General features: G+C 49.7%; 1 long non-coding RNA gene across 1 annotated transcript in view; it reads left to right on the forward strand.

The window, feature by feature from the left end:
- Positions 1-8,027: 8,027 nt before the first annotated feature.
- LOC122459570 overlaps positions 8,028-27,831 on the forward strand; it is a 40,971-nt gene continuing 21,167 nt past the window's right edge. The window contains exon 1 of the long non-coding RNA XR_006280355.1: positions 8,028-8,289. This is a non-coding gene — a long non-coding RNA (uncharacterized LOC122459570). The remainder of the gene's footprint in view (positions 8,290-27,831) is intronic.

Here is a 27,831-nt window from a genome sequence, read left to right on the forward strand (position 1 = left end):
ATAGGCAGACTTGCAGATACATAGTAAATAGATTTCAGAGTAGCAGCCGTGTTAGTCTGTATTCGCAAAAAGAAAAGGAGTACTTGTGGCACCTTAGAGACTAACAAATTTATTAGAGCATAAGCTTTCGTGAGCTACAGCTCACTTCATCAGATGAAGTGAGCTGTAGCTCACGAAAGCTTATGCTCTAATAAATTTGTTAGTCTCTAAGGTGCCACAAGTACTCCTTTTCTTTTTATAGTAAATAGAGTGTGTGGAGGATTTTTGGAAGGATAAAATCCTGTCTCCTCCCTCAACCTGGGAGCAGGTTGCAGAAGGGTTATAAGCACCTACACATGAGTTTTTGCTGGTGGATCCATCTATATGTGGGATCTACCTCCTCTTTGAGGGGCTACACGGCAGGCTGTCCTGCAGGTCCCTAATTTTTTTTGCACAGTAGAACTCTTCTGGTTCTGTTGTCTTTGGAGGCTTCATGTGAGCTTTCCAAGCCTGGGCAGGTTGTGCACCTTGTAAATAAAATAAGAGCTGTTATATAATGAAACATGAAATCTTATTAATCATAGTTCATCTTTTATTGACGATTAAAATATCTTTTCCAGAAAACTGCAGTAAGATATTTTTATTTATTTATTTTGCTCAGATTGCCAAGACACAACAGAAATAATGCATTCACTCTTCAAGAGAGAATTAGTGTATGCTGCTCTTGAAGTTCCCCCTACTGAGTTTTGGATGATACTATGACTCAATAAAGCCGAAAGCATACCGAAGTTGAGACTTAAGAGAGAAATGGTGGCCCAGAATAAAGGGATGTGTTACTTACTTGAAGTAACGAGAGCCTCTTGGCATATGTTCTTATCTTGGAAAGAGTGCTAAATAATTCCTGGAACCTCACATTACACGCTGATATAGATATGAGTTTGTATTTCCAAGGAAATATAAGATGACAATTTTTACAGGGAATCTTGTTTAAGGAAAATTACTGTCTATAGACACACATTAGATCTTTCATAGGCTGCATATTGTATGCCACAAATTAAACACCAGTGTTTTGATGACACTTGAAATGCTTAGATACCATGGTGAGTAAAAACATAGATTCCTGAACATGTTATGCTTGCTATTGACATGGAATATAGGAACCACTTATTTTAAGAGACTGTTGATTTGAGTTTGGAGTAACATACGCCAAAAATAAAATGAACTGGTACTAGTTATAGTAGTTTCAAACAGAGCTTACATGTGTTTAAACATAAATATTACCAAGAAGGCAAAATGAGCATGGAAGTTATGCGTATATCTTGAAGGGAAAGTATTCTTTCCACCCACCCCTTTTCTATCCACTAACAGTTATGCCAGGTATAAAGTAACAGAATTATTTTATTTAAAAATTATAAATGTCTACATTAGTATGAAAATTCAGACACTTTGCATGTTTGAATTTGATTTGAATTAATGTGTAATGTCTTTGCCAGCTAGCAGATGTATCCCTCTAAACACACTTTTCTCTAATATTTAGAATATTCACTTTTTAGGTGGTTAATGAATCACTTATTCATAAATGTTTTAAATACAAAATTCTGTTAAGCAGAAATTCCAGCAATTACTTTCTGCCCATTAGGGTAACAACTGATTAATAATGTCTGTTCTAGCAGGCCTTTCTCAGGCAAATCTCCTGTTGAAATTGGGAACCATTAGCTATTACCATATTGAATCAGACTCCTCATCCATCTAGTCAAGGTGGGAGTTTTGTTTAAGCGTTTGTCTACATGCAGTTTTTACACTGATTTAATTATATTAAAACCCAATGTAATTAAATTGGTGCAATCCTCTAGTGTGAACACAGATATACCAGCATAGCTTATTTCTGACCAGTACTGTAAAAACACAATACAAACGCTGTGTGTAGGCCAGCCCTAAGTAAGGACTGTAGGATTTTGTCCAAGACCGAATTGTCTCTTGAATCTTGCCTAGCTCTAGTAAATATTGTCATAAAAATAAAGGGAAGGGTAACGACCTTTCTGTATACAGTGCTATAAAATCCCTCCTGACCAGAGGCAAAACCCTTTCACCTGTAAAGGGTTAAGAAGCTAAGATAACCTCGCTGGCACCTGACCAAAATGATCAATGAGGAGACAAGATACTTTCAAAGCTGGAGGGGAGGAAAGAAAGGGTCTGTCTGTGTGATGCTTCTGCTGAGAACAGATCAGGAATGGAGTCTTAGAACTTCTGTTAGTAAGAAAGTAATTGAGCTAGAAATGTGTTAATTTCCTTTTGTTTAATGGCTGGTAAAATAAGCTGTGCTGGGTGGAATGAATATTCCTGTTTGTGTCTCTTTGTAACTTAAGGTTTTGCCTAGAGGGATTCTCTATGTTTTGAATCGGATTACCCTGTAAGGTATTTACCCTCCTGATTTTTACAGAAGTGATTCTTTTACCTTTTTTTCATTAAATTCTTCTTTTAAGAAACTGATTTTTCATTGTTCTTAAGATCCAAGAGTTTGGGTCTGTGTTCACTTGTACAAATTGATGAGGATTTTTATCAAGCCTTTCCCAGGAAAGGGGGTGTAGGGCTTGGGGGAAGACATCTCCAAGTGGGCTCTTTCCCTGTTCTTTGTTTAACACGCTTGGTGGTGGCAGCATACAGTTCAAGGACAAGGCAAAGTTTGTACCTTGGGGAAGTTTTTAACCTAAGCTGGTAAGAGTAAGCTTGGGGGGGAGGTCTTTCATGCAGGTCCCCACATCTGTACCCAAGAGTTCAAAGTGGGGAAGGAACCTTGACAATAGTGTTCTAGTTTCTGAATCTGCCCCCAACCTAGATTAATTGGGCACCCAAAACTCTGCCTTCAGTGGGAGTTTGCCTGAATAAGGATTGGAGTCTGCAGGATCACACCTAGCAAGAATTTCTGCAGAAACCATAGCTATTTCTTGCCTCATCTATTGAGTTCCTTCATTTGGTTTGTTAAGCTTCAAGTCTCTTGCATTTTAACTTTACATGTGCTACACGTTCTTCTAAATGGATTAATAAATTCTCATTCAGCAAAGTAAATCAGCTAGACTCTTTACAGCAAGATTTCCAAAGATAACACTTGATCATAGTTTTATGGGATTATTTGTTCATCTGTAAAATTTGTTCTTCCCCTAAATCAAGAATTCCTTAATCTTAATTCTGGTAGTGCAGAATTTTCATTAACTGCTTTAGTAAAATAGAGTTAATATTAGTGTCTGAGAAAGGAGCAAGAAAGGAGAGCTTAGTGCTCATCGCATATGAAATGAAGTACTAATTACATTAGGACTTTATCCTACTTCTTTTGAAGTCGATGACAAAATTTCCATTGACTTCATTGGAGCAAGATCAAGTCCTTAGTGACAGAAGTCTTCTGCCTACAAATCATGTATACATGCTACCCTGTATTTTGGCTTCCATGGTTTAATCTAAAGGGATTGATCTTCTTTAATTAAAATGGTAATTCACTGTGGCAGTTTAATGTTTGAGCTTTATGAATCGATATACTGACTCTTTGTGCTACCATCTGCTGAGTAATCATGGAACACCAAATTAATTTCTTTGGGTCTCTTGGTGAAGTTCTAACCATTTAGCTACTTGTTATTTACAGTGCAAATCCAGATGTGGCTAAAATGCGTTTTTCTGCAAAATACATTTGTTTACATTTGTGAAGTCTTTTGAGAAGTTCCTATAAAATGATCATATCTAAAAGGACATTGACGGCTTGCATTTTGTTTTAATTTGAATAATTTTTTTTACAAACAAAATCCAGTTTATAGTAGATCATCCTTTACATTATGTCCTGATTTTTTTAATACATTTTTGTAAGGGTTTTTCAGTTTCCTCCTCTTATTCTGCAAACACACACATGCATAACTTCACTCTGACTTGAGTAGGACTACTCATGAGAGTAAATTTATACACATGAACAAATGTGTACAGCATCTTGGTCTAACTGACTATATGCAGGGGAAAAAATTAAACTGGCTGTGCACAAGGGGCTGTGAAAAGCAGAAGGTGGTCAAATACACAAAGTGGGAAAAAATAGCAAAAGCCATTTCTCTGATTTTTCAGTTATAGTAATATTAGGTGCTACTTATAACAAAAGCTGGTATAAAATCTCCAGAGAAATTTCTTCTTAAAGTTTTCCTTTTTAATTAATATTTTTATAAATTCTGCACTGTGCTTCAGATATCTGAAATGTATCATTATTTTGGGGCTAACTAATCTGCCTAATAAAAATGATCTCTCTTTTGACACAAAATCCACAGTGTTTCTTGAGAAGTAAATCTGCTCTCTGTATATTAATTGGATCTAATTTCCTGGGATATTCGTGGAAATATAACTGTTGGTAAGAGAAATATATTGTAAACTGTTTAACTTCACATCTTTCTTATTTCATTTTTATTGTTGCCATCTGAATATTTGTGTCTGATTATTTTAGTGGGAATATGCTTCCTGTATGCAGTTAATTCTGGAGATGGAGAGGGAAAGGGAACATTTTGGCCGTTGCTGACTAGAAATTGGCCAGGATATGTGAGTAGGGAATATGGACAGGAGGTGGCAGCTCTGAGCAACAGCTTATTGTTTCCTTTAGTTGTTGTATTATGGCATTTAAACACCAGAGTGACAGGCATCTTAGATACTAGAGGTGGGCCCACCTTGCTATAATTTTTTTCACTGTTAGATAATACTCTGATTTGAAAAAATCCATTAATACAGTAAAATTAACAGTGAAGATGAAAAAACTCGTATAGATACAGACAGACATCATCTTCCTTTCCAAATGCAAACAGATGGACATCATACCAAAAGGACTGAAGGTAAAAAATCCATTACAATCTACATACCACACAGACTATGCTGAGAGCTTGTGCCACACACTCTCAAAGAAACTGCAGAACCACCTGATCAACATCCTCTACAGCAAACAGGGAAAGATTAAGAATGAACTCTCAAAACTGGATACTCTCATAAAAAAACAAGCTTCCACACAAACCTCCTCGTGGCTGGACTTTACAAAAACTAGAGAAGCCATTTACAACACGCACTTTGCTTCTCTCCAAAGGAAAAAGGACACTAAACGATCTAAACTACTACATGCCACAAGGGGCCACAACAGTGGTTCCCTTAATCCACCCAGCAATATTGTTAATCTATCCAACTATACTCTTAGCCCAGCAGAAGAATTTGTCCTATCTCGGGGCCTCTCCTTTTGCCCCCCACCCCCACAAACATGATACAGTTCTGTGGTGACCTAGAATCCTATTTTTGACATCTCCGACTCAATGAATATTTCCAACACACCTCTGAACAACATACTAACCCACAGAGACCTTCCCACCAACACTACAGAAAGAAGGATTCTGGGTGGACTTCTTCTGAAGGTCGAAACAACCGAGTGGACTTCTACACAGAGAGCTTCCGCTGATGTGCACGGGCTGAAATTGTGGAAAAGCAGCATCACTTGCCCCATGACCTCAGCCGTGCAGAACACAATGTTATCCACAGCCTCAGAAACAACTGGGACATCATAATCAAAAAGGCTGACAAAGGAGGTGTTGTCGTCATCATGAATATGTTGGAATATGAACAAGAGGCTACTAGGCAGCTCTCCAACACCACTTTCTACAAGCCATTACCCTCTGATCCCACTGAGGGTTACCAAAAGAAACCAGCATTTGTTCAAGAAACTCCCTGAAAAAACACAAGAACAAATCCGCACAGACACACCCCTGGAACCCCGACCTGGGGTATTCTATCTGCTACCCAAGATCCATAAACCTGGAAATCCTGGATGCCCCATCATCTCAGGCATTGGCATCCTGACAGCAGGATTGTCTGGCTATGTAGACTCCCTCCTCAGGCCCTACACTACCAGCACTCCCAGCTATCTTTAAGACACCACTGACTTCCTGAGGAAACTACAATCCATCGGTGATCTTCCTGAAAACACCATCATGGCCACTATGGATGTAGAAGCCCTCTACACCAACGTTCCACACAAGGATGGACTATAAGCCGTCAGGAACAGTATCCCCAGTAATGTCACGGCTAACCTTGTGGCTGAACTTTGTGACTTTGTCCTCACCCATAACTATTTCACATTTGGGGACAATGTATACCTTCAAATCAGCGGCACTGCGATGGGTACCCGCATGGCCCCACAGTATGCCAACATTTTCATGGCTGACTTAGAACAACGCTTCCTCAGCTCTCGTCCCCTAATGCCCCTACTCTACTTGCGCTACATTGATGACATCTTCATCATCTGGACCCATGGAAAAGAAGCCCTTGAGGAATTCCACCATGATTTCAACAATTTCCATCCTACCATCAACCTCAGCCTGGACCAGTCCACACAAGAGATCCACTTCCTGGACACTACGGTGCTAATAAGCGATGGTCACATAAACACCACCCTATATCGGAAACCTACTGACCGCTATTCCTACCTACATGCCTCTAGCTTTCATCCAGATCATACCACTCGATCCATTGTCTACAGCCAAGCGCTACGATATAACCGCATTTGCTCCAACCCCTCAGACAGAGACAAACACCTACAAGATCTCTATCATGCATTCCTACAACTACAATACCCACCTGCTGAAGTGAAGAAACAGATTGACAGAGCCAGAAGAGTACCCAGAAGTCACCTACTACAGGACAGGCCCAACAAAGAAAATAACAGAACGCCACTAGCCATCACCTTCAGCCCCCAACTAAAACCTCTCCAACGCATCATCAAGGATCTACAACCTATCCTGAAGGACAACCCATCACTCTCACAGATCTTGGGAGACAGGCCAGTCCTTGCTTACAGACAACCCCCCAGTCTGAAGCAAATACTCACCAGCAACCACACAACAGAACCATTAACCCAGGAACCTATCCTTGCAACAAAGCCCGTTGCCAACTGTGTCCACATGTTTATTCAGGGGATACCATCATAGGATCTAATCACATCAGCCACACTATCAGAGGCTCATTCACCTGCGCATCTACCAATGTGATATATGCCATCATGTGCCAGCAATGCCCCTCTGCCATGTACATTGATCAAACTGGACAGTCTCTTTGTAAAAGAATAAATGGACACAAATCAGATGTCAAGAATTATAACATTCAAAAACCAGTCGGAGAACACTTCAATCTCTCTGGTCACTTGATTACAGACCTAAGAGTGGCTATTCTTCAACAAAAAAAACTTCAAAAACAGACTCCAATGAGAGACTGCTGAATTGGAATTAATTTGCAAACTGGATACAATTAACTTAGGCTTGAATAGAGACTGGGAGTGGATGGGTCATTACACAAAGTAAAACTATTTCGCCATGTTATTTCCCCCCTACCCCACTGTTCCTCAGACCTTCTTGTCAACTGCTGGAAATGACCCACCTTGATTATCACTACAAAAGGTTTCCTTCCTCCCCCCCACCTCCTTGCTGGTAATAGCTCATCTTAAGTGATCACTCTCCTTAAAGTGTGTATGATAACACCCATTGTTTCATGTTCTCTCTGTATATAAATCATCTCCCAACTGTATTTTCCACTGAATGCATCTGATGAAGTGAGCTGTAGCTCACGAAAGCTTATGCTCAAATAAATTTGTTAGTCTCTAAGGTGCCACAAGTACTCCTTTTCTTTTTGCGAATACAGACTAACACGGCTGCTACTCTGAAACTAGTGAAGATGAAGTGGTCTGTTTTGTATGTGATGGGGAGGGTGGGGGGTGAAATAGCTACAATTACACTGTATGCTATGTCAGTCCCAGGATATTAGAGAGACAAGTTGGGAGAAGTAATCTCTTTTTTATTGGGCCAACTTCTATTGGTGTTAGCACATATGGTAAGGGACCATTCAAGGTAGAATGGCCTGCTAACTACTTATGTTAAACAATCGGTTCTACCTTGCCTTTCACTGTGATGCTGAGGGAGTAACTTTCCCAGACCTGACAAAGAGCTCTGTGTGTCTGAGCTCTTTATTGTCTCTATCACCAATAGAAGTTGATCCAATAAAAGATATTACCTCACCCACCTTGTCTCTCTTAGGAAAAAAAATTGTAACTCAGATAACAAGCCGAACTATACCAATTACAGCATCTGTTTTCTTTCCATTGTGAGAGATTCTATATTTTTTTTTCTCAGAAGTAAACATCAAATAGGGAAAAGGAATGACTTCTAATAAAATTATGTTTGTTACTACTATTAATAAGTGTATATACCTCTGGTGTTCCCTTTAAATATCCTGGAAGGGTGGGTGACTCTGCATACAGATAATCAGGTACTTAAAAATTCTCCATGAACTATATCATTTAAAAAAAAAAAAAAAAAAAAAAGGTAAGTACACCAAGTTTTACTAAAAATGTCATTCATGTCACTCACTGAAATTGTCTAACCAACATCACAATGCAAAACATGCGATAGTCCTGCACTGGCAGAGAGGTGGGCTAGAATCTGGTTTTTAACCTTCCCAGACTACTGTACCCTTTTCAGGAGTCTGATTTGTCTTGTGTACCCCAAGTTTCACCTCACTTAAAAATACTTGCTTACAAAATCAGACATAAAAACACGAAAGTGTCACAGCACACTATTACCGAAAAATTGCTTACATCCTCATTTTTACCGTAGAATTATAAATCAATTAGATATAAATATTGTACTTAGTGCGATACTTGAGCCTGTTTTTTCACTTGTGAGCCTTGTCTGAAGCCCAAGCTCCGTTCCCTGGAGCTGAAGTACATAATTTAGCTTCACAGGGCCCCTTTTAGTGTTGGGCCATGGAGAATTGCCCTGCTTGCCACCCCCTAACACTGGCCCTGCACAACCCCCCTAAATCTGTCCTGTGACCCCCCTGGGAGGGGTCACATGCCTGAGGTTGAGAAACACCCAATCTAGATGAGTTGAGTACCCCCTGGAAGACCTCTGCGTACCCCCAGGGTACACATACCCCAGGCTGAGAACAACTGGGCTACATGACAACATTGTTTTTCCCCCCCCCCCATCTCTGATTTCTATCAAAGCCTAACTTAGGGGGCGGGAATGAAAAAAATAGGACATTGCAATTAGGTCCATGCAACATCTTGCTCTTAATCCTTTTGAAGAATTTTGGCATTACCATTTATTGGGGTAACCAAAGTGTAGCTGACTCATTTCTATAGTGTGGCTTATTTCCATCTCATCTTTATAGCGTTGCCCTCCCTCATGATTTTTTTTATCCTGAATATTGTGATAATTGTTGTTTGTGTTAAAGCCCCAGGTCTTGAATACATGTGATTAGGAGAGAATCTCTGCTTTAAAAAAAAAAAAAAATTTCTAGTCCTCGTTGTTGTGGAGAAAAGCTTGAAAACGTGATACAAGTGGGTATATCCACATAGCTCATGGCAGCTATTCTTACACAGCTATTTTAGTGTGCTAGCCCCACTGATGCAAGTCTGTTGACACAGGGTGGGAAGCTTGCTGCTGAAGGCTATTTAGACATACTCAATGTGACTGAAAGGCACAAAACAAAACCCCCAAATTTAATTTTTTTTTTTTTTAAAAACCTCAATAATTTAAGTCATTTGTAGTTTGGGTGGGCTTCACTCGTGATATTTGGAGTTGATAATTACTGTCTTAAATACAAATTTGTGCCCTGCAGAAACTACAGATCCCAGCATACTTTGTTCCATCTGATCTGAGCAGGCAGGCCAGTTGAAAAGGGTTAATTTTTCAGGCAAAGTGTAAGCAGTATTGATCCACTGTAAAAGAACTCCTCTACTTCTGGAGGCTGATCAGAGTGCATTAACAGGCCTCACCACTGACTGAAGTTGTGTAAGCCCTTTTGGGTCCATACATTTAACCTTCAACAATGCAACTTCAACTCTGATGAAGCTTGGAAAGCCAAATGGAGTTTACCAGTCTCAAATAAACATCCTGTGAAAGACCCCATGCAGAAGATCCCTGGCTTTGATCTCCCATGAAGCTCATGGGCAACCCTAAATTGCATCCGCACAAATCATGGCAGATGCGATTCTTGCTGCACAAATGAAAAACTAAAGACTCTCCAGTGTGTGACTGTGGTCACCCAGCACAGACCCTGGAACAACTCAATGCCTGATTCACAAATATGAAGGAGGCATCACAGCAATACACTCTACTACTCCAGACGGTATCTGGCTTAACTATCTAAATGTAAAATTATAGTTGTTGCTCTAAATTCTAACAAGTAGTAAAATCTGACAGAGCCTTGATATGAGAGGGTTGTTATTAAGGTCCTGATGGATGGGAAGATGTTCATTTTCCATGATCTTCTGGAATTTCCAAAGGATTGCAACATCGTGGTGAATGGATGGGGGAGCAACGTGTGACAGCACTGGCAGGCAAGGTGTTGTAGTGAACTTGAGGGTTGCAGTGATGCATTGCATTGCAGCTTTTAGTTGGACATCAATCAGTCCAGTATGGCTACTTCTGGTCCATACTGATGCACAATACTCGGCTACAGAGTACAGAAGGGCCACCACTGATGTCTGTAACACTGGTGCTCCCCAGCTTGTGCTTGTCAATTTTTGAACCAGGTTAACCCTTGTCTTCATCTTGGCAGCTACTTTCTTCAGATGGTCATGGAAGGTTAACGTATGATCCAGCTTCACTCTGAGATATGTCATAGTGGGGTCATGTTGCACACTGTTGCTGCAGAAGGTTACTTTCAGGATGCGCTTAGCATTCCTGTTATCAAGATGGAATGCAGTGACTTGTTTTGTGAGGATTTGGCTTAAGCCTCCATTTCTGGAAATATTGCTCCATGGTGTTTAGGTCCCTGTTCAGGTTGGCTCGATGTCGCTAATGGTGGCTGCTTGTTACAAGGGCAAGGTTAGCCGCATATGCAAATTTCTGTGACTTCGTTGGAGGCATGTCATTTGAGTAAACATTGAAAAGCATCAGCACAAGTACTGAGCCTTGTGACAGTCCATTGTTGAGGAACCAAAGAGAACTGTCTTTGCTGTCAAAGTGGACATGTAGCCGCCTATTGCTCAGCATCATCCATAGGAGGCATAGTGTTTTGCAGCAGGGGATAGTCCTTGCAAGTTTCAGCATCAGGCCTGTCATAAACATACAGCTAAGGGTAGCATGAAATCCCTCCTTTACCTGTAAAGGGTTAAGCAGCTCAGATAACCTGGTTGGCACCTGAACAAAAGGATCAATAAGGGGAGAAGATACTTTCAAATCTGTGGGGGAAGGTTTTTGTTTCGGGTTTTTTGTGTCCTCTCTGGGTCAGTGAGGAACCAGGGCAGGGAAAATACATCTCCTAAAGCCATACCTGAACTAAGCATCTAAGATTACAAATTGTAAGTAATAGGAAGGAAATGCATTAGATTAGTTTTTGTTTTAGCTTGTGAATTTTCCCTGTGCTAAGAGGGAGGTTTATCCCTGTTTTTTGTAACTTTGAAGTTTTGCCTAGAGGGGAATCCTCTGTTTTAAATCTTATTATCCTGTAAAATTACCTTCCATCCTGATTTTACAGAGGTATTTCTTTTACTTTTTTTCTCTTTATTATAAAGTTCTGTGTTTTAAGAATCTGATTCGGTTTTTAGAATCCTAAAAACCCAAGGGTCTGGTCTGTGCTCACCTTGTTTACCTATCTGGTTGGTAGATTATTCTCAAGCCTCCCCAGGGAAGGAGGTGAAGGGGCTTGGGGGAATATTTTGGGGAAACAGGAACTCCAAGTTGTCCTTTTCCTGAATCTCTGTCTTACTCACTTGATGGTGGCAGCAGTACTCATCCAAGAACAGGGAAAGATTTGTGCCTTGGGGAAGTGTTTAACCTAAGCTGGTAGAAATAAGCTTAGGGGGTCTTTCATGCGGGTCCCCACATCTGTACCCCAGAGTTCAGAGTGGGGAGGGAACCCTAATAAGGCTTTTAATCCAGATTGTATTGGAGGTCAATGACAGGTCTACAAAGGCTGCGCCGGTCTTAAATTTCCTCTGCATTCACTTCACTGCTGGCATCTGGCTGAGTCTAGAGACTCTAACAGGGCCTTCACCTGTGGGCTGCCCAACTGGTTGTACTGCTAGTGCAGGTCCTGGGTCTCTTTTGTCCAGCAGAGACGGTATTCTTCCCAGAACCCCCAAGGGATACTGTTTTTGTTGGCAGCTGTAAGGAGGCCAACAACTGGTGATGACATTCTGGTGTGGGAATTCAGATCACTTTTTCTACAGCTTCCCTTTAGCAATCCCAATCAGCTCTGGTCAGGTTCCACCATGGGATTTGTTTAAACAGAATCACGGGGATTTCTATACCAATATGGGTGGTGATAGACCTGTGTTAATCATAGAATCCTAGACTTTAAAGTCAGAAGGGACCATTATGATCCTCCTGCACAACGCAGGCCACAGAATCTCACCCATCCTCTCCTGTAACAAACCCCTGACCTACGTCTGAGCTACTGAAGTCCTCAAATTGTGGTTTAAACCCTTAAAGGTGCAGAGAATCCTCCAGCAAGTGACTCGTGCCCCATGCTACAGAGGAAGGCAAAAACCCCCCAGGGCCTCTGCCAATCTGCCCTGGAGGAAAATTCCTTCCCGACCCCAAATATGGCGATCGGCTAAACCCTGAGTATGTGGGCAAGACTCACCAGCCAGACACCCAGGAAAGAATTCTAATTAGTAACTCGGATCCCACCCTATCTACCGTACCATCACAGGCCATTGGGCATATTTACCGCTAATAGTCAAAGATCAATTAATTGCTAAAATTAGGCTATCCCATCATACCATCCCCTCCATAAACTTATCAAGCTTAGTCTTGAAGCCAGATGTCTTTTTTCCTCCACTGCTCCCCTTGGAAGGCTATTCCAGAACTTCACTCCTCTGATGGTTAGAAACCTTCATCTAATTTCAAGTCTAAACTTCCTGATGGTCAGTTAAGAACAAATAGATATACTGTCCACACTGGTACTGAACTTAGAAGTTGGGAAGTAATTTGCAGGATGTAAATGTGAGTTGTAATTGCATTGCGTTGCCAGCGAGAAGTATGGAAAGTTGATTGCCGTTTGGGATCAAAGACCAGTTGCAGATCTTCCGCAGACATCCAGTTAGTGAGATCTTCACCGTCTGCTTCATTAACTTCATAGCCCCACATAGTGTGGTAACTGTTAAAGTCACCAACATATAGGGCGGGGATTGGTGCACTTGGGAGCACTGGCTTCAGCCATTTTGAATTACGGGCTTTATACACATTGGTGATGTGCACTTCCCCTATTCTGATGGCAGTAGTGTAGGTGGCTTCCTTTTCAGTGTGGGGAGGAGACATCAAAATCTGTGATGGTGGTGTTCTTCACATATATGGCCAGGCCATATTTTGGTTGGTAGCATCTGTTCTAGTTTGATCCCACAGGATCTCTTCTTGGATCATGTCCTGGATCCGGGCGTTTGACTTAGCAACGATACCTACCACCGCGCTGATGGCACACTCCACAAGGGCACAGGCATCCTTACCGGCGTTCCTTGCACAAATCCTTATTGAAGACATCTGCAGGGCAGCGACCTGGTCATTGATCCACACCTTTACATCGCACTACGCCATAATACAGCAGGCCAGAGATGATGCCGCATTTGGTAGAGCGGTGCTTCAGTCGGCGACCCGCTGAGCTCCAAACCTTCCTCCTAGGAGGTGCTTGGGAGTCACTATGATGTTCTGTACCTCGGGGGAACACCCAGCCCCCCTATGTTCATCCTTGTAAAATGATTATGTGGTATCCTATGCAAAGTTTGTCCTGTTGGGTGTCTTCTGAAGGCTCACGATGCACTGAGCATTGTTATAGTGATGTTATAGGTTTCAGAATAGCAGCCGTGTTAGTCTGTATTCGCAAAAAAGAAAAGGAGTATGTGTGGCACCTTAGAGACTAACAAATTTATTTGAGCATAAGCTTTTGTGAGCTACAGCTCACTTCATCAGATGCATTCAGTGGAAAATACAGTGGGGAGATTTATTTTTATATATATATATATATATAATTATATACATACACACACACACACACACACACACACACACACACACACACACACACAGAATATGAAACAATGGTTTTTCATACACACTGTAACGAGAGTGATCACTTAAGATGAGCTATTACCAGCAGGAAGGAGGGGGAGGAAAGGAGGAAAACCTTTTGTGGTGATAATCAAGGTGGGCCATTTCCAGCGGTTAACAAGAACGTCTGAGGAACAGTGGGCGGTGGGGGTGGGGGAGAAATAACATGGGGAAATAGTTTTACTTTATGTAATGACCCATCCACTCCCAGTCTCTATTCAAGCCTAAGTTAATTGTATCCAGTTTGCAAATTAATTCCAAGTCAGCAGTCTCTCGTTGGAGTCTGTTTTTGAAGTTTTTTTGTTGAAGGATAGCCACTCTCAGGTCTGTAATTGTGCGACCGGAGAGATTGAAGTGAAGTGTTCTCCAACTGGTTTTTGAATGTTATAATTCTTGACGTCTGATTTGTGTCCATTCATTCTTTTACGTAAAGAATGTCCAGTTTGACCAATGTACATGGCAGAGGGGCATTACTGGCACATGATGGCATATATCACATTTGTAGATGCACAGATGAACGAGGCTCTGATAGTATGGCTGATGTGATTAGGCCCTATGATGGTGTCCCCTGAATAGATATGTGGACCACTAACCCAGGAACCTATCCTTGCAACAAAGCCCGTTGCCAACTCTGTCCACATCAGACATGAAGAGTTATAACATTCAAAAACCAGTCGGAGAACACTTCACTTCAATCTCTCCGGTCGCACGATTACAGACCTGAGAGTGGCTATCCTTCAACAAAAAAGCTTCAGAAACAGACTCCAACGAGAGACTGCTGACTTGGAATTAATTTGCAAACTGGATACAATTAACTTAGGCTTGAATAGAGACTGGGAGTGGATGGGTCATTACATAAAGTAAAACTATTTCCCCATGTTATTTCTCCCCCACCCCCACTGCCCACTGTTCCTCAGACATTCTTGTTAACCGCTGGAAATGGCCCACCTTGATTATCACCACAAAAAGTTTTCCTCCTTTCCTCCCCCTCCTTCCTGCTGGTAATAGCTCATCTTAAGTGATCACTCTCCTTACAGTGTGTATGATAAAAACCATTGCTTCATGTTCTCTGTGTGTATATATAAATCTCCCCACTGTATTTTCCACTGAATGCATCCAATGAAGTGAGCTGTAGCTCATGAAAGCTTATGCTCAAATAAATTTGATAGTCTCTCTAAAGTGCCACAAGTACTCCTTTTTTTTAAGTGATGTTATAGTAATTGTTACAGAAGTGTTATAGGTTATAATTTCATGTATATAGTTATGAGGCTGAAAATGTATCCTCATGACTTAAATTAAGCCCAGGCAAAAACTCTCCAAGAGCAGAGAGGCAGCTCACACCTCATCAGGGCAAGTATGAGACAAACCCAGCCCAGCCCCCCAGCAACAAAAGGATCTGTTCAAGTGAGTCACCCCACTTCCTTTGGTCAGTATGGGACTGCGATGAGGTAATACTCACCTGACTCTGGGGGGGGGGCAAAACCAAGAGGGAAGAAAGGACATGATAAAAGGGAGACACATTTGCCATGCTCTTCCTTTGTCTTCCACCTACTCCTACAGAGACCACACCAAGCAACTGAAGTTCTGATCAAAGGGAAAAGCCTGCCTGAAGAGCACGCAGCCAGCCTGTGGTGAGAAGCATCTAAGTTTGTAAGGGCATTAAAATGTTAAGATCAGCTTAGAATACAATTTGATTTTATTTCATTTGACCAAATCTGACTTGTTATGGGTTGACTTACAATCACTTAAAATCTGTTTGTCCTACCTGAAGCAGTGCATTTGGTTTGAAGTGCATCAGAGGCTCCCCTTGAGATAACAAGCCTGGTACATATCAGTTTCTTTGTTAAATTGATGAACTCATATAAGCTTGCAGCGGGCATAACTGGGCACTGCAAGACAGAGGCTGCTAAGGTTGTCTGGGACCAGAGATATTGGCTAGTGTCATTTGGTTGCACAATCCAAGGAGCGGCTTACATGTCAGAGGCTGTGCATGACCAGTCCAGGAGTAGGGGTTCTCACAGCAGAGCAGGATAAGTCTGGCTCCCAGAGTCAAGGATTGGAGTGACCTAGCAGATCACCAATCCAGATAACACCAGAGGGGAACATCACACTCACCTACTTGGAATTGACATGAGCAAGCACTTGATGAAATAAAAACGGTTACCTACCTTCTCGTAATTTTTGTTCTTCGAGATGTGTTGCGCATGTCCATTCTGAGACCCACCCTCCTTCCCTTCTGTCAGAGTATTCGGCAAGAAGGAATTGAACAGGCAGCAGTCACCAGGGACCGATATAGACTACCATGACGGTGCAACTCCAGGCATCTCCACAGCCCATCCAACGGGTACTGCTGGGGAAAAACCTTCCAACGACTGTGCATGTGGTGTGCACACACACTTACTTGGAATGGACATGAGCAACACATCTTGAAGAACAATAGTTACAAGAAGGTTGGTAACCGTTTTTTTTCCTCACACACTGCCACTTTCATATGAGTCCTGAAGGGGGTGATACCAGAAGTTCTTTGTTCTTTACAGTAGTAAATAAGAGGAATAACCTTGATTGTAATACTGAGAGAAAAATAAGAGACTGGTCATTTCCTGTGTCTCTTGTAGCAGACGTGCACACATGTATGCTAGGCTGAAGGGGGAAAACGTATGTGTGAAATGTGGTTGCAACAGTCATTTTGTGCAGGTCTTATGTGTTGAAATAGACCTCAGATACTCTACTGCTGTGAGGGAAGGGAATGCACAAGAGATTTTAATCATAGCAACAGGAATAAAGTCTGCAGAAAAATCAATTTATTATTCCAAAAATATTAAAGGACAATGTGATCTTAATCACATTTTTTCTCTAAAAGGTTTTTCCTGCTGTTTTACACACTATGACAAAGCTCTGTCCTTGCCTCCATCGGTCCCAGGTTTCCTGGCAGATCTCACTAGCCTCAGAGGCTCACTGTGACCCTCCATGTAACCCTTCTTTCTCTAGAGACAAGGGTCACAGTCTACTGACCCATTTTCATCATAAGCCAGCAAGGGAGGTGAGGAGAAGTAATCCTTCCTTGCACAGTCTCTGTTGTCTCCCAGTCTCAGTGATTAAACAGGGGGGAAGCCCAGGCCCACCCTCTACTCTGGGCTCCAGCACAGGGACCCTAATAATATCAGCTATGGTAGCTGACCTTTTAGAAACATGACATGAACAATTCCCTGGGCTACTTCCTCCACAGCAGCCCTCACTTCCTCAAGCTCCACTTCACCCTTACCTCAGGGCCTCCTTCCATGTGCCTGATATAATGTGTGCTACTCAATCTCTCTAACAGCACAACTCCTGACATGCACACCCACCTGACTGGCTGGGAGGCTTTTAACTAGTTTCAGCCAGCCCCTGATTAGCTCAGGTATCTCAATCAACCTAGCATTCTCCCTGCCTTCTGGAAAGTTCTTAATTGGCCCCAGGTGTCTTAATTCACCTGGACCAGCTGCCATTTCACTTATCCTGGTAGCAGGGATTTGTTTAGCCTGGAGCGAATCTCTCTCTCTCTCCCTCCCTCCCACTGCTCTCCAATAGCCTTCTAGCTTGGAGGGAGGTGGGAAGCTGCTACTCCTGCTGCTACTAGGCCCTAAGCTCTCCCTGCTGCTCCAGCTGCTCCCCTGGCTGGGCCAGACACCCCCCATTCTCTGCTACTTGGCTGCTAGACCCCCCACTCTTGGGTGCTGCTACTGCTCCAACTGCAGCCCTGGGGTGAGGAGGGGGCTACTAGCCCACTCCCCAGAGAGGAGGAGTGAGGGACCCCAGCCACTGCTGTTGTGGACACCACCACCACCACCACCACCTGAGAGGGGTCCTTTCTGCCTGCCTGGACCACCACCTGGAGTTCCTGGAGCTGCTGCTGCTGCTGCAGAGGCCGCTGCCTGGAGCTGCTGAAGCCCGAGGAGGAGAAGAAGAGGATCATCTGCCAGTGGGGCAGCACCTAGAGACTTTGCAGACCACCGTGGAGGGGGCCCTAAGACTGAGTAATTTTCAAACTGTGCTCTTGCGGTGGGGGTTTTGACTGTGTTTGTAGGGACACCGGGGGTGTGGTGTGGAGCTGCCCCCCGATCCATCTGTGTCCCCCCCAACCCCCACCACTATTACTACCACCGCTGCCCCCTCCACCACCCCCACTGGCTGTATACCATCTGCCTCAGCTCCTGCCTCTGGACTCAGCTGCTTGCTTGGCTTGCCACGCCCTATTTCCACCCGTTGGGCCAGAAGCAGCAGCAAGCTAAAAAAGACTTGTGCAAGTGCACATGGGCACATGTGCCCCCCCCGGACTGCCTACCCCCCAGCTTTGCCCTTTACTACCTGCCCCATTTGCCACTTGCTTTGCCTCCTCTTTTGCTCCAGCCCCCCTTACTAGCTTCAGTTTGTTTGCCTGCCCCGCCCATTTCCCTCTGCAGCCTTTGTTTGTTTGCCCCGCCCCAGCCTCTGAAGCTAGCCCCTTGGTTTCCCTGTTCTACCCTCAGTCCGCTTAGCCCCTCGCTCCGTGTGCCCATGCCCCCTCCCATGCGCTTGTGCAACTCCCCATTTCAGTTGCAACCCTCTTCACTGCACCTTCAATGTTGTTGAATCCCGCCCCCCATAGTGCACCAAGAGGAGCCGGAATTTCCACCTTGTGTCGGTGACTGACCCCTAACCCCTGATTGCCCCCCGTCCAGCCCACCCCTTTTGGCGCCCTCCTCCCCTGCCTGCAGCCTAGCGGGGAGGAGTGGTCGACCTGCTTCCCCTCTCCCCTCCTCCTTTTGATGTCCTCCCTTTCCTCCTTGCTCATGATGGCGGGGGATGAGACGGGTGAGACCTCTCCAGTAGCCCGAGCTCCCCCTCCCCCGCCTGCCCCTCTGTCACCCCCCCAAGCTTCTACCTCCGCTGCCAAACCATCTGCCATCGCCCCCGCTGGGGCACCAGCAGCGACGGGCACCGGGGTGACCTCCACTGCTGCCACGTCTATCACCCCCTCAGATTTGGGGGGAGTCCTCCCAGCCGGCGGGAAGGGCCAAGGGAAGAAGAAGGGGAAGGGCCCCGCTAAAAAGACCAGGCCCTCCATGGCAGGGGCTGCCCCCAGTGCCCCGGCCCCATCTCCAGCTGGGGCGCCCCTCCCCGCTGTTCCCTCCACCAGCTCTGCAGGTGTCCCTCCCCCGGCCCCTAGAGCATACGCCCAGGTGACGGCAGCTCCCCCGCCGGCCGCTACATCATTTCTCCAGCCCACCGCCTCAGCTACCATCTATAGCGGCCGGAGCCCCTTTCCCACCATGACCAGGAAGCACGGCGTCCGTTGCCTCCTGGTGCCCGCCTCGCCCCACGTGGAGACCTATGTGCGGGCGTTGGCGAGGGTGGTGGGGCCCACGGCCATTGTGGCGGCCTCCAAAATGTATGGCAAGGTCGTCTTCTTCCTAGCATCGGAGGCCGCCGCCCAGGAGGCGGTGGAGAAGGGCCTGGCAGTTGGGGGCGTGTTCGTCCCCTTAGAGCCGCTAGAGGACCTGGGCGTCCGCCTGGTTCTGACCTCCGTCCCTCCCTTTCTGCCCAATGCCGCCCTTTTACCCACCCTTTCTACCTTGGGAAAGCCCATCTCTGTCATCAGCCCTCTCCCTTTGGGCTGCAAAGACCCCGCCCTCCGTCACGTCCTCTCCTTCCGCCGGCAAGTGCAGCTTCAACTGCTGCCGGCGGCGCGCGACGGAGAGGCACTGGAGGGGTCCTTTCTAGTCCCCTACCAGGGGGCCCGTTACAGGGTGCATTATTCCACCGGGGAGGCCCGGTGCTACCTCTGCCGGGCGATGGGGCACGTCCGGAGGGACTGCCCCCTGGCCCGGGAAGAAGGGGCACTCAGAACCCCCGAGCCCCGGCAGGGCACCGGCCCCGTCATCGCCGACGCCCCTGGCTGCCCGGCGCCCGAAACCGCCCCTCCTCCTTCCCAGTCCTCCATTGTTCCCGCTCGGGCCCAAGGGGCACCTCCCCCACTATGCCCAGACGAGCGGGAGAACCCCGCCCCCGCTGCTTGCAATCTGGCAGGGCCTGTGGAGGAGGGTGCGGCAGGGACAGCGCCAAGCATGGGAGAGGGCCCGCCCCAAGGGGAATCTTCCCTCCCTTGTGCTGCACCACCGTTACCCCCTCGAGTCCCTGAGCCATCGCCTCTGCCCCCTGACACAACCCCTGCTAGCCAGCCCCCGGATGATGCCATGGAGGGCTGGGCCCTAGTCCAGGGGAAGCGGGGCAAGCGGAAGGCTCGAGCTCCGCTCCTCCCATGTGACGCGGAGGCCCCCCGGAAGACCAGGAAGGGGGGCACCGATGCCGAGCCTTCCGCTCTACCCATGGGTGTGTTCCACCCACCAGAGCCGGCTGGGGAAGACGTGGCAGCACTGGAAGACGGTATCTCCCCTCCACGGGAGTCCCTCCCCTCCAAGACCCCCGAGGCACCATTTGAAACCCCAGTGTGCCCCGAAGTAACCATCGCGTCAGGTGCCGGCGGGGAGAATCCCGGGGTAGCGGAAAACAATTTCCCCTCTATATATGAGGAGATCGAGGCCCTGGGTCTGACCCCGGTCACCCAGGGGGAGGACGATCCTATGCCAGCGGGCCTCGATCTGGGCGACTTCTTTCCAGCCCCCCTTTCCCCATACTCCCTCCCCGTAACCGTCGCTTCTGCTCCCACCTCCGAGGAGCCCCTGGACTCCTCCATCAACCCGGCTGCAGAAGGCACCCTGCTGAGAGCCACCGAGCCAGTTGAGGCGACGGCCAGTGCCACGCGGCTGGAACCTGAGCCACCAGGGGCATCCCTCGCTGGTGAGGAGCATTCGACCTCCTTTCCGGGAGAGGACCCTACAGAAGAAAGTCCACCTCCTGATGCCGTGGCTGCCAAATCCACCAGACAGCTTGCGCCCGGCATCGGTGAGAGCCCTCTCCCGACCCAGAATCTCATCTCTACCCCTGCCCCTGCCCTTCTCCCGCCCACCTCCCGAGATATTATTGCCACCCCTGGGACAGTCTCCTTCCCCTTTCCAACAGATGACTCCCAGGGAATGGCCTTTGTGTTTGCCCGTCCCGACCCACCAGGGGCTGCTATCCTCCCTCCGCCGCCCCCTATCGCCCCAGCATTCAGGTCAACCCATCAAGAGCCCCGTCGGGGGTCCGCACCCTGTCTGCCCGTCACGCTGGGCCAGGGGGCTGTACCAAAGGCCCCATCGGGAAGCAACCAGACCATAACCCCAGCCCCCCATGCGCTGCGAGAGGAGTTGCGGGAGTTCCTAGAAGACGTCCGTGGCTCCCGCAACAAAGTCCAGCTTGCCCTCCAGCGATGGGGGGACTTTAATCAAATCCTCCGGGCCGCAAGGGCCCTCATGGGGGAGGGGAAAAGGACCGGGAGACAGGGCGCCGCGGCCTACCAGCGGGTCCGCCACTTCCGTGACTCCTTACTCACCTACGGGGTGGGTCACGGACTGCTGCGCGGCCCGCCGGGAGCCACGAGCATCCCTGCCGGCGAGGATCCCCCCCAGCCCTCCTCATGGCACCCTTTACCATCGCAACATTGAACACCCGTGGCTGTAAGATGGGTCTCCGCAGGTCCCAGGTGCTCTCCTTCCTTCGAGAGGGGAGGTACTCTGTGGTTTTCCTGCAGGAGACCCATACGGATCCGACCGCCGAAGACAGCTGGCGGCTGGATTGGGGGGACAGGGTCTACTTTAGCCACCTCACAGTTCATACGGGTGGAGTGGCGACCCTGTTCTCCCCCGACCTACGGCCCGAAGTGCTGGGGGTCGCCGAGGCTGTGCCGGGTCGCTTGCTGCACCTCCGGGTCCAAATGGAGGGGCTCGTAGTCAACCTTGTCAACATCTATGCCCCAGCAGCGAGCCCGGAGCGGCTGCAATTCTATCAGCAGGCATCCGCCTTCCTCGGCACCTTGGATCCTCAGGAGTGCCTGGTCCTGGGAGGGGACTTTAACATCACCCTTGAGGAACGAGACCGCTCGGGAACCGAGAAGAGCCAGGCCGCCGTGGCCGTCCTCCAGGAGATAGTCGAACACCACTCCCTGGTGGACGTCTGGCGCGACCACCACCCGGATGACGCTTTCACGTTCACCTTTGTCCGGGTGGAGGCCCATCGGTCGCGCCACTCCCGGTTGGACCGCATTTATTTATCACGCTTTCATCTTACACGAGCCCACTCCTCCAGCATCCGGCCGGCCCCATTTTCGGACCATCACATAGCCACCGTGACAGCCTCCCTCTGCGCGGAGAGGCCGGGGCCGGCCTATTGGCATTTTAACAACAGCTTGCTGGAGGATGCGGGCTTCGTGGCGTCCTTCCGGGAGTTCTGGCTGGCCTGGCGAGGGCAGCGGCGTGCCTTTCCCTCGGCACGGCGGTGGTGGGACGTAGGGAAGGTGCGCGCCCGGCTCTTCTGCCGTGACTACACCCGGGGCACCAGCCGACGGAGGGATGCAGCGATAGAGCAGTTGGAACGGGAGGTCTTAGAGCTGGAGAGGCGTCTGGCCGCCAGCCCCGAGGATCCACCCCTCTGCGGAGCGTGCCGGGAGAAGCGGGAGGAGCTCCGGAGCCTCGAGGACCATCGGGCCCGGGGTGCCTTTGTTCGATCCCGCATCCGTCTCCTTCGGGAGATGGATTGCGGCTCCCGCTTCTTCTACGCCCTGGATAAAAAGAGGGGGGCTAAGAAACATATCATCTGCCTACTGACTGAGGATGGCACCCCCCTCACGGATCCGGTGGAGATGTGCGAGAGGGCGAGAGCCTTCTACGCAAGCCTTTTCTCCCCGGAGCCGACCGATCCTAACGCTTGCAGAGTGCTGTGGGAGGAGCTCCCGACGGTCAGCGTGGGCGACCGAGACCGGCTAGAGCTGCCTCTCACTCTGGCCGAGTTCTCGGAAGCCCTCCGTCGCATGCCCACCAATAAATCTCCGGGCATGGACGGGCTGACCGTGGAGTTCTACCGCGTGTTCTGGGACGTCCTGGGCCCAGACCTAGTCACCGTCTGGGCCGAGTCTTTGCAGAGCGGGGTCCTCCCTCTTTCGTGCAGGCGAGCCGTGCTCGCCTTATTGCCGAAGAAGGGGGACCTCCGCGATTTACGAAATTGGCGTCCCGTCTCGCTCCTCAGCACGGACTACAAAATCGTGGCAAAAGCCATCTCCCTGAGGCTAGGGTCCGTGCTGGCGGACGTGGTCCACCCAGACCAGACCTACACCGTCCCGGGCCGCAGTATCTTCGACAACCTATATCTGGTCCGGGACCTATTGGAACTTGGGTGTAGGGATGGTCTGTCGTTCGCCCTCCTGTCTTTAGATCAGGAGAAGGCGTTCGACAGGATGGATCACGGGTATCTAATGAACACTCTGCAGGCATTTGGCTTCGGACGCAGATTTGTGAACTTTCTCCGGGTGCTGTACGCTTCCGCAGAGTGTCTGGTAAGACTCAACTGGACCCTGACCGAACCGGTCAACTTCGGGCGAGGAGTACGGCAGGGGTGCCCCCTCTCAGGCCAGCTCTACGCTCTGGCGATCGAGCCCTTCCTCTGTCTCCTCCGAAGGAGGTTGACAGGGTTGGTACTGAGGGAGCCGGAGCTGCGGCTGGTCCTGTCGGCGTATGCTGATGACGTGCTCCTCATGGTCCAGGACCCGGGCGACTTGGTGCGAGTGGAGGCTTGCCAGGCCATCTATTCAGCAGCCTCCTCTGCGCGGGTCAACTGGGTCAAGAGCTCTGGCTTGGTGGTAGGGGACTGGCGGCAGGCGAGCCCCCGCCCACCCGCGCTTCAAGCCATCCGGTGGAGCACGGGTCCGCTGCTCTATCTGGGCGTTTACCTTTCTGCCACGCATCCCTCTCCGCCGGAGAACTGGCAGAATTTAGAGGGCGGGGTGATAGAGCGGCTCCGGAAATGGACAGGACTGCTCCGGTGCCTCTCCCTTCGAGGGAGAGCGTTAGTGCTTAATCAACTAGTCCTGTCCATGCTTTGGTACCGACTCAACACCCTGGTCCCGGCCCCGGCTTTCCTGACCAACCTGCGGACATCGATTCTGGAGTTCTTTTGGTCAGGACTGCACTGGGTCCCTGCAGGGGTTCTCCATCTACCTGTGGAGGAGGGAGGGCAGGGCCTCAAATGTCTGCTTACTCAGGTCCATGTCTTCCGCCTCCAGACCCTGCAGAGGCTCCTTTATGGTGCAGGTAGTCCGGCGTGGAGCATACTGGCGCACGCCTTCCTGCGCCGCTTCCGAGGGCTCCGATACGACCGGCAGCTCCTTTATCTCCATCCGAGAGGTCTTCCGCGAGACCTCTCCGGGCTGCCGGTCTTCTACCAGGACCTCCTCCGGACCTGGAAACTCTTTACAACGAGCAGGTCCGTGGCGGCCACCGAGGGGGCAGATCTCCTCGCGGAGCCCCTGCTACACAACCCCCAGCTCCGTTTGCAGGTGGCGGAGTCCCGCTCGGTGCGCCAGAGGTTGGTCCTGGCAGAGGTCACAAGAGTCGGAGACCTCCTGGACTATGACCGGGGAGACTGGCTGGATCCCCTAACCTTCGCTCAGCGCATGGGGCTTTCCAGACCTTGTACTCCCCGATGCATACTTCAGGAGGTGAAGGCCGCTTTGCCGCCCGCTGCTCGGGTTTATCTCGACCGGGTCCTGCACGAGGGCACGCCCCGCCCACCCACTACCCCAGGCCCGCCGGACCTTTTAATTGGACCCCTCCCCCGTGGACCCAACCGATCCCTTCACCCCTTCACTAGAAGCCGGCTGCACGAGATGCAGCCGGTCTGTTTTCAAACCGCGCCAAGAAAACATCTCTACACGCTCGTGTTCCACACCCTTCACGCCCGCACCCTCGTGTCCCGCCCCGATACAAAATGGCGGGACCTCCTGCCACCTTTGGAGGGTGAAGAGCCCCGGTGGGCCAGCCTATATTCCATCTTAGTCCCAAAGCCCGCCGGGGATGTCAGTTGGCGGCTCCTTCACGGAGCCGTGAGCACGGGCGTGTACTTGGCGCGGTTCACCACAATCCCAGACACCTGCCCCTTTTGCGGCGTAAGGGATACCCTGGCACATGTCTATCTGGAGTGTGCCAGGCTGCAGCCCCTATTCCGGCTCCTCACCAATATCTTATTACGTTTTTGGTTGCACTTCTCCCCTCACCTTCTCATTTATGCACTCCCTATCCGTGGCCCCACAAAGCCCCGGGATCTCCTGGTCAACCTCCTCCTGGCCCTAGCTAAAATGGCCATCTACAAAACCAGAGTGAGGAGGTTGGCCGATGGAGTCTCCTGTGACTGTGGGGCCTATTTCCGATCCTCGGTCCGTTCACGTATCCGGGCAGAGTTCCTCTGGGCGGCGTCCTCTGACTCCCTTGACGCCTTTGAGGAGCAGTGGGCTCTGTCCGGGGTTCTCTGCTCGGTGTCCCCGTCCGGTTCCCTTCTTTTGACCCTTTGACCGCACTCCTGTCCCTGTTATTTTATTAGTTGTCCCCCGGAATTATTTGGGTATCTAGGTCCTGTGGATCCCCCTTTTAGGCTGGGGGGGACCCTTTAGCAGTGGACGGGCTTCGCCCGCCCACTTCCCGGATCCCAATAAGACTGCTCTCCAATAGCCTTCTAGCTTGGAGGGAGGTGGGAAGCTGCTACTCCTGCTGCTACTAGGCCCTAAGCTCTCCCTGCTGCTCCAGCTGCTCCCCTGGCTGGGCCAGACACCCCCCCATTCTCTGCTACTTGGCTGCTAGACCCCCCACTCTTGGGTGCTGCTACTGCTCCAACTGCAGCCCTGGGTGGGAGGGGGCTACTAGCCCACTCCCCAGAGAGGAGGAGTGAGGGACCCCAGCCACTGCTGTTGTGGACACCACCACCACCACCACCACCTGAGAGGGGTCCTTTCTGCCTGCCTGGACCACCACCTGGAGTTCCTGGAGCTGCTGCTGCTGCAGAGGCCGCCTGGAGCTGCTGAAGCCCGAGGAGGAGAGAAGAGGATCATCTGCCAGTGGGGCAGCACCTAGAGACTTTGCAGACCACCGTGGAGGGGGCCCTAAGACTGAGTAATTTTCAAACTGTGCTCTTGCGGTGGGGGTTTTGACTGTGTTTGTAGGGACACCGGGGGTGTGGTGTGGAGCTGCCCCCCGATCCATCTGTGTCCCCCCCAACCCCCACCACTATTACTACCACCGCTGCCCCCTCCACCACCCCCACTGGCTGTATACCATCTGCCTCAGCTCCTGCCTCTGGACTCAGCTGCTTGCTTGGCTTGCCACGCCCTATTTCCACCCGTTGGGCCAGAAGCAGCAGCAAGCTAAAAAAGACTTGTGCAAGTGCACATGGGCACATGTGCCCCCCCCGGACTGCCTACCCCCCAGCTTTGCCCTTTACTACCTGCCCCATTTGCCACTTGCTTTGCCTCCTCTTTTGCTCCAGCCCCCCTTACTAGCTTCAGTTTGTTTGCCTGCCCCGCCCATTTCCCTCTGCAGCCTTTGTTTGTTTGCCCCGCCCCAGCCTCTGAAGCTAGCCCCTTGGTTTCCCTATTCTACCCCCAGACCGCTTAGCCCCTCGCTCCGTGTGCCCATGCCCCCTCCCATGCGCTTGTGCAACTCCCCATTTCAGTTGCAACCCTCTTCACTGCACCTTCAATGTTGTTGAATCCCCCCCCCATAGTGCACCAAGAGGAGCCGGAATTTCCACCTTGTGTCGGTGACTGACCCCTAACCCCTGATTGCCCCCCGTCCAGCCCACCCCTTTTGGCGCCCTCCTCCCCTGCCTGCAGCCTAGCGGGGAGGAGTGGTCGACCTGCTTCCCCTCTCCCCTCCTCCTTTTGGTGTCCCCCCTTTCCTCCTTGTTCATGATGGCGGGGGATGAGACGGGTGAGACCCCTCCAGCAGCCCAAGCTCCCCCTCCCCCGCCTACCCCTCTGTCACCCCCCCAAGCTTCTACGTCCGCTGCCAAACCATCTGCCATCGCCCCCGCTGGGGCACCAGCAGCGACGGGCACCGGGGTGACCTCCACTGCTGCCACGTCTATCACCCCCTCAGATTTGCGGGAGTCCTCCCAGCCGGCGGGAAGGGCCAGGGGAAGAAGAAGGGGAAGGGCCCCGCTAAAAAGACCAGGCCCTCCATGGCAGGGGCTGTCCCCGATGCCCCGGCCCCATCTCCAGCTGGGGCGCCCCTCCCCGCTGTTCCCTCCACCAGCTCTGCAGGTGTCCCTCCCCCGGCCCCTAGAGCATACGCCCACGGTGCGGCAGCCCCCCCGCCTGCCGCTACATCATTTCTCCAGCCCACCGCCTCCGCTACCATCTATAGCGGCCGGGGCCCCTTTCCCACCATGACAAGGAAGCACGGCGTCCGTTGCCTCCTGGTGCCCCGCCTCACCCCACGTGGAAACCTATGTGCGGGCGTTGGCGAGGGTGGTGGGGCCCACGGCCATTGTGGCGGCCTCCAAATGTATGGCAAGGTCGTCTTCTTCTTAGCATCGGAGGCCGCTGCCCAGGAGGCGGTGGAGAAGGGCCTGGCGGTCGGGGGCGTGTTCGTCCCCTTAGAGCCGCTAGAGGACCTGGGCGTCCGCCTGGTCTGACCTCCGTCCCTCCCTTTCTCCCAATGCGCCCTGTTACCCACGCCTTTCTACCTTGGGAAAGCCCATCTCTGTCATCAGCCCTCTCCCGTTTGGGCTGCAAAGACCCCGCCCTCCGTCACGTCCTCGTCTCGTTCCGCCGGCAAGTGCAGCTTCAACTGCTGCCGCGGCGCGCGACGGAGAG

Source organism: Dermochelys coriacea, chromosome 3 (genome assembly GCF_009764565.3).
Source record: "Dermochelys coriacea isolate rDerCor1 chromosome 3, rDerCor1.pri.v4, whole genome shotgun sequence".
NCBI lineage: Eukaryota > Metazoa > Chordata > Testudines > Dermochelyidae > Dermochelys > Dermochelys coriacea.